Source organism: Sminthopsis crassicaudata, chromosome 4, assembly GCF_048593235.1.
Source record: "Sminthopsis crassicaudata isolate SCR6 chromosome 4, ASM4859323v1, whole genome shotgun sequence".
Taxonomy (NCBI): Eukaryota; Metazoa; Chordata; class Mammalia; order Dasyuromorphia; family Dasyuridae; genus Sminthopsis; species Sminthopsis crassicaudata.
This window is the reverse complement of record NC_133620.1, coordinates 168,444,435-168,457,031: the sequence shown is the minus strand read 5'-3', so window position 1 is coordinate 168,457,031 and position 12,597 is coordinate 168,444,435. Positions and strand designations below refer to the sequence as shown.

The 12,597-nt window shown below is 34.0% G+C and overlaps 1 protein-coding gene across 2 annotated transcripts in view; it reads right to left on the bottom strand.

Moving 5' to 3' along the window:
- The window catches only part of SAMD3 (sterile alpha motif domain containing 3), a 68,209-nt gene that overhangs the window by 45,460 nt on the left and 10,152 nt on the right, over positions 1-12,597 (bottom strand). The gene's annotated exons all lie outside the window — the stretch shown is intronic.

Below are 12,597 nucleotides of genomic sequence, written 5' to 3'. Positions count from 1 at the left end.
AGGCCGAGCGAATATAATAAAGATGACAATACTCCCCAAACTAATCTATTTATTTAGTGCTATACCAATCAGACTCCCAAGAAACTATTTTAATGACCTAGAAAAAATAACAACAAAATTCATATGGAAGAATAAAAGGTCGAGAATTGCAAGGGAACTAATGAAAAAAAAGTCAGAGGAAGGTGGTCTAAGTGTACCTGATTTAAAGCTATATTATAAAGCAACAGTCACCAAAACCATTTGGTATTGGCTAAGAAATAAACTAGTTGATCATTGGCATAGGTTAGGTTCACAGGGCAAGATAGTGAATAAAAATAGCAATCTAGTGTTTGACAAACCCAAAGATCCCAACTTTTGGGATAAGAATTCATTATTTGACAAAAACTGCTGGGAAAACTGGAAATTAGTATGGCAGAAACTAGGCATGGACCCACATTTAACCCCACATACTAAGATTAGATCAAAATGGGTCCAAGATTTAGGCATAAAGAACGAAATAATAAATAAATTGGAGGAACATGGGATGGTTTACCTCTCAGACTTGTGGAGGAGGAAGGAGTTTGTGTCCAAGGGAGAGCTAGAGACCATTATTGATCACAAAATAGAACATTTTGATTACACCAAATTAAAAAGTTTCTGCACAAACAAAATTAATGCAAACAAGATTAGAAGGGAAGTAACAAATTGGGAAAACATTTTTACAGTTAAAGGTTCTGATAAAGGCCTCATCTCCAAAATATACAGAGAATTGACTTTAATTTATAAGAAATCAAGCCATTCTCCAATTGATAAATGGTCAAAGGATATGAACAGACAATTTTCAGATGATGAAATTAAAACTATTTCCACTCATATGAAAGAGTGTTCCAAATCACTATTGATCAGAGAAATGCAAATTAAGACAACTCTGAGATATCACTACACACCTGTCAGATTGGCTAAGATGATAGGAACAAATAACGATGAATGTTGGAGGGGCTGTGGGAAAACTGGGACACTGATGCATTGTTGGTGGAGTTGTGAAAGAATCCAACCATTCTGGAGAGCAATCTGGAATTATGCCCCAAAAGGTATCAAAATGTGCATACCCTTTGACCCAGCCATACTACTACTGGGCTTATATCCCAAGGAAATACTAAAGAAGGGAAAGGGACCTGTATGTGCCAAAATGTTTGTGGCAGTCCTTTTCATAGTGGCTAGAAGCTGGAAGATGAATGGATGTCCATCAATTGGAGAATGGTTGGGTAAATTATGGTATATGAATGTTATGGAATATTATTGTTCTATAAGAAATGACCAACAGGAGAAATACAGAGAGGCTTGGAGAGACTTACATCAACTGATGCTAAGTGAAACGAGCAGAACCAGAAGATCATTATACACTTCAACAATGATACTGTATGAGGATGTATGCTGATGGAAGTGGATATCTTCAACATAGAGAAGAGCTAATCCAATTCCAATTGATCAATGATGGACAGAATCAGCTACATCCAGAAAAGGAACACTGGGAAATGAGTGTAAACTGTTATTTTTAACCTTCGGAATCCAATTCTTCCTGTCTAACAAAAAATTCGGTTCTACACACATATATTGTATCTAGAATATACTGTAATATATTTAACATGTATAAGACTGCCTGCCATCTGGGGGAGGGGGTTGGGGGAGAAAGGGAAAAAAATCTGAATAGAAGTAAGTGCAAGGGATAATGTTGTAAAAAATTACCCATGCATATGTACTGTCAAAAAAAAAAAGTTATAATTATAAAATAAAATAAAAATTAAATCAAAAAAAATAAAAATAAAAAATAAAATAAAATTAGCTGTAGCACCCTTCTTTTCTATCATCACCCAGGCCTTCTATGTGCTAGCCCATGATGAGTTCTATATGTGTCTTCTATATAATTGATTTGTCTAAAAATGAAATTGAAGCAAAAAAAGCATTTTTTCTCATCTTCTGCTCTAATTAAGCTGATATGCTTTTTAAAGCACGTGCTGTATGTTAAGCATTGTGTTAAGCACTGTTTTTACAGAAAAAAAGGCAGAGTCCTTAATCTCAAGTAGATCATAATCATTATTTGTTGTTGTTCAGTCATTTTTCAATCATATTTAGAGCAGTTGCCATTTCCTTTTCCATTTTATTTTACAGATGAGGAAACAGAGGTAAGCAGGATTATGTTTCTTGACCAAGGTCACATAGCTATTTAGGCTGGATTTGAACTCAGATCTGGCTCTAGGTCTGGCACTGTATACAATGTATCACCCACTCGCCCTGTATAATGAAGTGGCTCCTACTTTTATTCACAGAAGTTGCTCTCAAATAGGACTGTGATATTAGGAAGGTGATAGGGAGAAGATGCCATTTCCACCTTATTTCTTAATTAGCCTTAATCACTAAATAGATATTTCCTTAGTCAAATTCAGACATTTTAAAAACTTTAGCTCAAAAAAGACAAAGTCCAAAGAACAGGAAACTGAGTGGATGCCCATCAGTTGGAGAATGGCTGAATAAGTCATGGTATATAAATGTTATGGAATATTATTTTTCTATAAGAACCAATCAACAAGATGATTTCAGAGTCCTGAAGATTCTTACATGAACTGATGCTAAGTGAAATGAGCAGAACTAGGAGATCATTGTACATGGCAATACCAAGATTATATGAAGATCAGTTCTGATGGAAGTGTATCTCTTCAAGAATGAGATGACTAGGTGGCAGCTAGGTGGCTCAGTGGATAGAGCACCAGCTCTGAAGTCTGGAGGACCTGAATTTAAATCCAGTCTCAGATACTTAATGCTTCCTAACTGTGTGACCCTGGGCAAGTCATTTAACCCCAACTGCCTCAGCAAAAAAAAAAAAAAAAAAAAAAAAAAAAGAGATAATTGAAGCCAGTTCCAATGATCTTGTAATGAAGAGAGCCATCTGTACCCAGAAAAAGGACTGTTAGAACTGAGTATGGACCACAACATAGCATGCTCACTGCTCACTCATTTTGTTTGCTTGTATTTTGTTTTCTTTCTCATATTTTTCCTTTTTGATCTGATTTTTCTTGTGTAGCATGATAATTTTAGAAATGTATATATATATATATATATATATATATATATATATATATATATATATATATATATATATATAAGAGTTGCACATATATTGGATTTAACATATATTGGATTACTTGTCATCTAGGGGAAGGGGTGGGGGAAGGGAGAGAGAAAAATTTGGAGCACAAGGTTTCACAAAGGTCAATGTCAAAAATTATGAAAATTAGCTGTTTTGAAAATAAAAAGCTTTAAAAAACATCATCTGCAAACAAATAAACCAAAAAAAGTCAAAGTCTCTTGCTGTTCTCAAATAGGACCATGACATTAGGAAGATGACAGGGAGAAGAGGCCATTCCTAGCCTCATTTCTTACTTAGCCTTAATCACTGAACAGATATTGCCTCAGTCAAACTCAGATATATTAAAGACATGTTAGGCTAAAGTCCAAGGAACTACAAAATGAGTGGATACCCATCAGCTGGAGAATGGATGAATAAATATGGTATATGAGTATTATGTAATCTATACCTTGCCACTGGAACCAGATGGCTATGGAAGAATGAGGCTGGTGACTTTGTACAGCCCTCCCTCACTTAAATCCAATTCACTTATAATAGGACTAGAAAGATAAAAAGGAGGTGGGACTGGGCCAGGTCGTAGAGAGATTTAAAAGCCAAAGAAAGGATTTTCTCTTTGATCCTGGATGTGATAGGGAGCACTGTAGTTTAGTGAGTGGGGATGGGCTAATATGGTCAGGATTTAGCTTAAAGAAAATCTCTTTGGCAGCTGAGTGGATTACAGATTGGAATGGGGAGAGACCTGAGACAGAAGGAAAAGCCAGCAGCCTAGTTCAAAAATCCAGAGAGAATGTGAGAAGGGCCTGCCTGTACCAGGGTGTTCATTTTCAAAGGAGAAAAGGGAATCTATACAACAGAAGTTGAAAGGCAGAATCAATAGGACTAATCAGCAGATTGGGTATGAGGGTTAAGAGAAAATGAGGAGTAGAAGAGGACACTTGGGTTGCAAAGCTATCACAGAATGATTTAAAAAGTATGAAATCTAGTAGTGTCAGAGTTTTGAATCTAGTGTATTATATGCTTAAACAAGAAAGTAGATTTCATAAAGGATCCTTCATTTGTTAGTATTGTTCTGGACTAATAATTTCATCTCTAGAGTGATTTCATTCATGGAATGGGGAATTCATTCTACAGATGCATATTCATGATTTATCTGAAATTTATAATTCCAGAGAATTCCATGGGTCACTGAAAGATTAATTAACCAAGTAAACTAATAATCGAAGATCACATAACTAGTATGTATCAGAGCTAGGATGTTTTGACTCTCAGGTTGTCCCCCACCATTCACTATAAAATATTAGTGTAAGAATTTGCTTAGTTAAAGTTAATATGCATTTATGCCTCATTTTGGAAATAAAATATTTGCATTCACTTAAAAATAGAAGTTGGGCTGAAGCCATTTTTGCCAATTTCTTCTAAAAAACTTTAGATAGATAAGCATGAGAAATATAAGGAAATCTAGAAAGACCTAATGTGATAGGAAAAAAAAAAAAACGGAACTAGATGAACTAAAAATATACTAATTGTAATCATATGAAAGGCAAAATGGGAGGGAATGAATGGACAAATAACAAAAGTTGAGTTGAAAGGATTGCCTGTTGAAATTCATTCTAATGTAAAGAGTTATAATGAAAATTTAATTGGTTTTATTGATGTTTAATAAAGTTTATAATGTGTTCTTAAAAAAAAAAAAAAAAAGCATCTGCAAGTTTATGCCTTCCCTTAACTGGGCACCAAAAGAGTAGAAAGGAACCATGATTGAGCAGCTATGGCAAGCATCAATTACAACCTACTTTTCCTAAGTACATTCCAGAAAACTACTGACCTTCTGCTCAGCTGCTTCTTAGAGGAAAGAACACATTTAGTCCTTAACTTAAAAGGATGTAATATCATCTCCCCATAAAATACAAATTTAAGGTATCACTTAGTGATACCTTGGTGTCACATAGTCTCAGTGCTAGTTGGATGCAACCAATTTTATTTAGGTGCAAAGGACTTGAACAGATGGTTTTAAATAACCTTTTAGTAAACAAATACCTCTTATATTCCTTCTACTTTACAAACTCTGTTGGATCTCTTATGGCTGTTTATACTAACTAGGTTGAAAAATTGGTTGATATTCCTAGTCTGATCTTCCCAGCATGTTGTTCCCAAATTCCTCATCCTGTGCCATGGACAAACTTGGATTTGGTAATATTCTACCTCTGCTTACTCCTTGATATCTCTTATTTGAATTGCCCTTGAAGGTAAAATTTGCTTGTTAAATTAAAACTGAGACTCAAGATGTTCTGTCATGTTCCTCAGCATGCAGTAAGAATTTATGATGTTCCACTGTATGTCAGACACTGTATTAAGTGTAGGAGATAAAAAGAAAGCCAAAAGATGGTTTCTGCCCTCAAGAAACTTACTGTATGGTAGAGACAACATGAAAACAATTATGTGCAAACCATGCAAAATAATCAGAGATAATTAATAGATGAAAGGTACAAGCATTAAAGAGGCTCAGGAAAAGCTTTTTATAAGATGTGAAATGTTAGTTGGGACTAGAAGAAATCTAGAGAAGCTGAGAGACAGAGATAAAAAGGGAGAGTATTCCAAGCAAGAGGAACAGTTAGTGACTATGTTTGGATTCTGGAAATCTTTTGTGTATAATCACAAGGAGGCTAATGTCAGCAATGTACCAGTATCACATTGTTATCTCTAATACACATATAAAGAACAAGAAAGAGAAAGAAAAAGATTGAATAGATCCTCGAGGAAGGATTTATGGCAATATCTAGCTAAGAGTTGCACAGAATGGGAAGCCACAGGGGTTTTATAATCAAAATTGGTAGAGGCAGTGACCACACAGAGGAAATCATATATCATACTGAATATTTTAAGCTTTATTATATACTAGTTAGTAAGCAAGGGATGAAGAGGCTGCTTATTTTACAGAATAATTATGTGTTGCCCTAAGGGGAAAAAGAATATACTTTCCCCCACACATTATTCTTATTCTTTGAAATCAGAATAAAGAATTTAAAAGCTTTAATTGGGAAAGGATAAAAAGGAAAACTGTGAGAATGAAAGTTGTAAAGAGCTTTGTAGTAGAATGTAAGCTCCTTGAGGACAGGTACTGTTTTATTTTTATCTTTGTATAATTTCTGGCACACAGCAGACATTTAATTAATTGATAATTTGCTGAATTAAATTGAATTACTGATGAATGTTAAGCTATTCCCAGGGAACTCTCATTTCTCATTTCTATTATTTAATCTTTCTTAAATTATATCTATAAAGAGCTATAGGAATAATGACTGTTTTTATGGGAAATTTTTTACTATCAATAATGTGCCATAATACCAACATACAAATTAGAACAATCCACATTATTGGTGGAATTCATCCTATGTGAATTAGCACTAATATTATTATTTTTTTTAAGAATAGGCCTGATAAGTGTTGTATCCATGTCTCTACAAGAAATAGAAAGCAGTAACACAATTTCATATGGTCTTTTCATCTTGTTAGTCACCCTCTGCCAATAAAAAAAAAACAAAACAAAAACAAAAAACTCCCCAAGTATATTGGATACTTCAGAACTTAGCTCTAGGAGGAAACTAGATCAAGGAATTAATGCTCAAGATAAATAAAGAGATTTTTAAGAAAGAACTTGGCTGCCTTTGAGGAAATTCATATCATGATTCAAATCACCTGGCTCAGATAAGGTATATCCTGGGATTCTAAAAGAATTCACTGGGTGTAACTGGAGTTTGTCAGTGCTATTTGAAAGATCATGGAAAAGGAGAGAGGTCCCTCAAGATGGGAGAAGGGCAAGTGAAAACAAAGGTAAGAATAGATGGCCAGTGATCTTGACTTCAATTTTGGGGAAAATTGCAGAAGAGATTATTAAAATGATGTTTAGCAAAATGGAAAGGGAAGTGGTAATTTCTGATGGGCATGGCATAGTTTTGTGTTATTCAAATTTGCTTTCCTTTTTATTTAAAGGTCTTCCTAAATTTATGGTTTGTTATTGATAATTACTAAATTTAGTTAAATGTGGTTGGTCTTAGAGTTTGCCTTGTAATCTCTGGATTATTACAAAAGCACTCTATTGTATATGTACAGAAAATCTTCTATTATTCTCTATATTATCATGTTCAGCCTCTTTAACTTTTAGTGTTTGTCTGGGAAACCCACGATTCTCTATACATTCTATCATTTTTTTTTTACTTATAAAGAAATGTTTTTGTTTTTTTAAACTATTACTTAAACTAATGCAAACAAGATTAGAAGGGAAGCAACAAACTGGAAAACATTTTTATAGTTCAAGCCTCTGATAAAGGTCTCATTTCCAAAATATACAGAGAATTTACTCTAAATTATAAGAAATCAAGCCATTCTCCAAATGATAAATGGTCAAAAGATATGAACAGACACTTTTCAGATGATGAAATTGAAACTATTTCTACTCATAAGAAAGGGTGTTCCAAATCACTATTGATCAGAGAAATGCAAACTAAGACAACTCTGATATACCACTACACACATCAGATTGGCTAAGATGACAGGAAAAAATAATGATGAATGTTGGAGGGGCTGTGGGAAAACTGGGACACTGAAGCATTGTTGGTGGAGTTGTAAATGAATCTAACCATTCTGGAGAGCAATCTGGTAATTGTCAGCACAACTAGGGAATACATTGAAAAAGTCTAAAAACATGTGCAATGTTTAACACCAGTGGACCTTCCACCTCCACAACAAGGTAGTTTAGGGGTGTCTTCGCATATCTCTTCATTATACTCAGGCTTGACCTTTATAATTTTGTTATTCACTTTTGATAATTTTTGTATTGTTTTTCCATTTGCATTATTGTAGCTATCCTTTATATTGTTCCTTGGATTCATTTATTTTACTCTACATCAATTCCTTCCATGTTTCTGTTTTCATTACATACATCATTCTTATAGCATAGTAATATTCCATTAGATTCATGTGACACCATGTACTTAGCCATTTTCTAATCTTCTTTGTCTCTAATTTTTGTCTCTATATAATAATTTGTCTCTAATTCTTGGTTATCACAAAAAATGCTGTCATAAATATTGTGGTATATAGAAGGATATTTACTTCTATTTTGCCAGAAGTCTTTCACTTCTGTGTGTTTTTTCTCCCACTTCTTTGTAGAGACTTGTTATTGTAGATTCAAGTTTTTCTATGTTGCCAATTATTTTAACTGTGTAGGCCATATATTCTTACTTTTACAATTCTCATTTTTCTTTTGAACCATTTTGGAATTTTCTATGTGGTCCCATGCTCTCTGGAAATCTACAGTATGTTTTGTCTCATCAGATATCAATTTAATTTATTTTGTCTTGTGATACTTATTTGGAGCTAGGACTTGTTTGGTCTTGTTTAGTTCTACAAGGCTACTTGACTTCTGTTTTCAATTTATCTATTTTCAATACTTTTTATTGAATTTTTTCCATTATGAAATCTTTGGTAATTTCAATCTTTCTCCTTTCTTATATTCTTTTATCGATCACTTTTTGGCTTCTCCCCACTTTGATGATAGATCTAATCTTCCAGGGTTAGATTTCAAAGCTATCTCAGCATCCTTCCATTTTTCACTAATCTCACTCTCTTTTGAGGGGAGAGAAAGAACTGAGCACAGCTGTATTTCAGTCCTCTTTCTATCAGGTTTGGTACAACTCTCTTCCATACGCTTATATCTATCACTGCCCCAGTTATCTTTGTTCTGCTTCTTAGAGCAGACATGCCAAGCCTCAGTCAGAGAAAGTTTCTGCTTTCTCTATACTCATACCTCTTTTGCACAGGTATACAGGTGCTCACCTGTATAGAAGGATGGTTAGAGTTAAGTTTAGCTGTTTGTTACCACCACATAGTGAAATGAGTGCAAAGTGAGATTGTGCTGACAGAGGATGCAATAACAGGGGAAAAAAAAAAAAAAGAGAGAAAGATTAATGGATTGAATGGCACAAACCTGGGGGATTTGCAGAAAACATGTTAATTCATCAGACTTTTGGTAGTATGTTGGCCTCAACATAGTTGAGTTTAGTAGTTTAGTTGGCCTCAATTTTTACCTTTGCATATATACATATATGTACATATATGTGCATACGTGAAAATAGGTGTGTATATGTAAGTGTGCAATAGGGTGCCAAGCTTGAAGTCAGGAAGACTCATCTTTTTGACTTCAAATCTATTTTAACAGCTGTGTGAACCTGAGAAAGTCACTTAATCCTGTTTGCCTCAGTGTCCTTATCTGTAAAATGAGCTGGAAAAGGAAATGGCAAATCACTCCAGTATCTTTGTCAAAAAAACCCCAAATGGGGTCATGAAGAATTGAACATGACTGAAAAACAGCTGAATAACAGCAACAAATGTGTGTGTGCATGAGGGTGTATGTGCATAAAATTTGTTGGTAATATGATCTAGAAGTTGGGTTAATGGTGATTTGAAAAAGGCAGTACAGCTTCATCAAAAACAAGACATTTCATAATTTCCTTTTAAAAAAAAACCTGGATAAATCAATTAGTAAATAATGGGGAATACTATTGATACAATTCAATCATAATTTAGAAAATTATTTGATGAAGTATCTCATATTATTTTTGATGATAGAAAGATATGCTCTGAATCAGAGATATCAAATATATGACCCATAAAATACCCAAATGCAGGCCAAACTAAATTAAAATATAATTGGAAAGTATTTAACAACAACAACAAAAAAGAATATATAATAAAAGAAAGATAACATTAATATATGTTTTTTTAAAGTCAATATGCAGCTTGTAGGAATCTTTATGTGTGGTTTAGTGATCTCTGTTTTTTAATATGACACCACTGGTATAAATGATAATATTCTTAGATTAAGATCTAAACTATCTATGGTTGTGTGAGTGAATTCAAAGAGTAGCTGCTAATGAATCTAATTTCAACATGGAAGAAGGTCTCTAGTGAAAAATAATTGAGATTTGCTTTTGCCCTTTGCTGTTTAACATTTTAAACAATGACTTAGATAAACACACAGTCATCAAATTTGTAAATGAAACAAAACTGAGAGAAAATGTTTAATACATCGGATCACAGAGTTAAGATCCAAAGGGATATTGACAGGTTAATGCATTGGTCTTAATCTAATAAGACTACTTCATAATGCATTGGCCTTCATCTAATAAGACTACTTCAATGGGGATAAATATAGTACAATATTTGGGTACAAAATATCGATCTCAGAAGTATAAGATGGGAAAGGCAAGGTTAACCACGAGTAATGGCCTGAGAGTTCAATGTGTCATCAATATGATGTGGCAGCCAAATATAAATAATATAATCTTGAAAGACTGCCTCCAGGAAAGAGTCCCACTTGACTTTATCCTTATCAGACCTCATATTGAATACAGTGTTCAATTTTGGTTGCCACAACTTAAGGCACTAATAATCTGGAAAGTATCCAAAAAGAGAGCACGGTTGAGTCTTGATTACATGAATATATTTTGAAGGAACTAGGCATATTTAGCCTGGTGAAGATGCATGAGGAACATGATAAGTCTTCATGTATTTGAAAGGATTTCATTTGGATGAGAGAATATGCAGGTTCTGTTTGGTCCCAGAAAGTAGAAAAGGGAGTAATAAGTGGAAATAGCAAAAAACAAAAACAGAAACAAAAATTGTCCATGACTTGATGTCATGGGAAAAAAATTCCTGCCAAAAAGAGTTGTTTAAAAGTTTATTGAATGGTAGTGACCTCCATTTCCTATGAAGACTTTAAGCATAGGCTAGACAACCCCACATATATTATAGTGGGCAATTCTTTTGTGTATAAATTGAATTAGATCCTGTAATTCTTACCTAATAAAGCTATTACTGTTTTCCTCTAGAGGCCAATATCTCTTAAGGAAAATAGATTAGCAGAATCCTAAAGCCATTCAAAGCATATAGATTCCCCCTAAAATAATAATAACACAAACTTCCTAACTAGATTAAAAAAGATTCTTCTCCATTAGATATATTCTAAATGATCCTGATCCTTTAAAATTTATGATTATGCCTAAGGGCAGGACACACTAAACAAAAGGCAAAAGTTAGACTACAGAGAATACTTTTCTAAGCAAGTGCTTTCTCCAAGCCTCCAGGTATCAAAAGCAACATTTCCTACAAGCCTACTAGCCTAGATGTTAATCCCAAGAACCTTTAACCTAGAGTCCTGCTTAGTTTTCTTAGATACAGTGACTTAAATGGTGTTCCCCATCAACTTGGCTGTCTAACATGTCTGACTCTATCTTGTGCTATCTACTTATACTAATGTCTGTTTCCATGGGAGAATTGTAGTATTATAAATCTTGAACTGAAAGACTCATTGCCTAGTTAAGTCAAGATCTGAAGAGAGATGTATTCCTGCCTTTGGGACACTTGAGGCCAACAATGATGTAATTAGTACAGATTCTAAATAGCAAAAACCTAGCAAAAAGTAGCAAAAAGTTACAAAACCTTCCCCTTTGATTGCTACATAGTGACTTTATTCTAACTGCATTCTCTTCAGCGGTTTAATTTTTCCTCAGTATTTTGTCTGATGTAATTATGTAATTGTGATTGGATTGGTGGGTCCATTGATTTTTCTCTCTCAACCTATCTGAGCATTGATATGTTCTCTCTCTCTCTCTCTCTCTCTCTCTCTCTCTCTCTCTCTCTCTCTCTCTCTCTCTCTCTCTCTCCCCCCATATGTATATCAAAGCACAAAATAAAATAAAAAATGTACCAAAATTTCCCCCCATTTTAGCCCACTTTCAATGACTTATTGGTCATGAAGTCACCTGTTGACTCTTGATGGCTATGTCAGAGGGCACACCCTCAAATAGGTGCTGCCATAAATGCTCAACATTCCATTGTATATCTGCCATCTAGGGTTCAGCTTGCTCAAAATTCAAATTCTCATCACTAAATATTGACTACCAGTTGGAATTTTTTTTTAAATTTATAAATACTGTCTACTAAAACTTGAAGAGATACTCTGCATCATTTGGAGGGAATGGATAATTATAAATCTTTTGAAATATTGAAACAAGCATATCCAGGAAGTCAAAAAGTCTCAATTGCACTTGTCTAACTCCACAGTGAAGAATTCCATATCCCAGTGGATTCAGTTAATCTTCACAATATGGATCATTCTCATGAGTGGATGATTTGTTTCAGAATGACTTTGAAAATTGCCTTGACTCCCCACTTCATTTGGCTTGGGAAACTACAGCTAAAATGCAGAAGAATAAAGTTGGAAAATGAAATCCTCCAACTAAATATCCTCTCAGTCAGATATTAGTTTCAAATACATTTGATTGTAGTTCCTTTTCTGATGAAAGAATTTGAGAGAGGTTTGCTAAAATGCTAAACATTAAGGGATTCTTTATTTCAGTGTGGAAATTTTTAAACTTTGAATAGAAACTGCTCCCTTTTAAATCAAATAAACA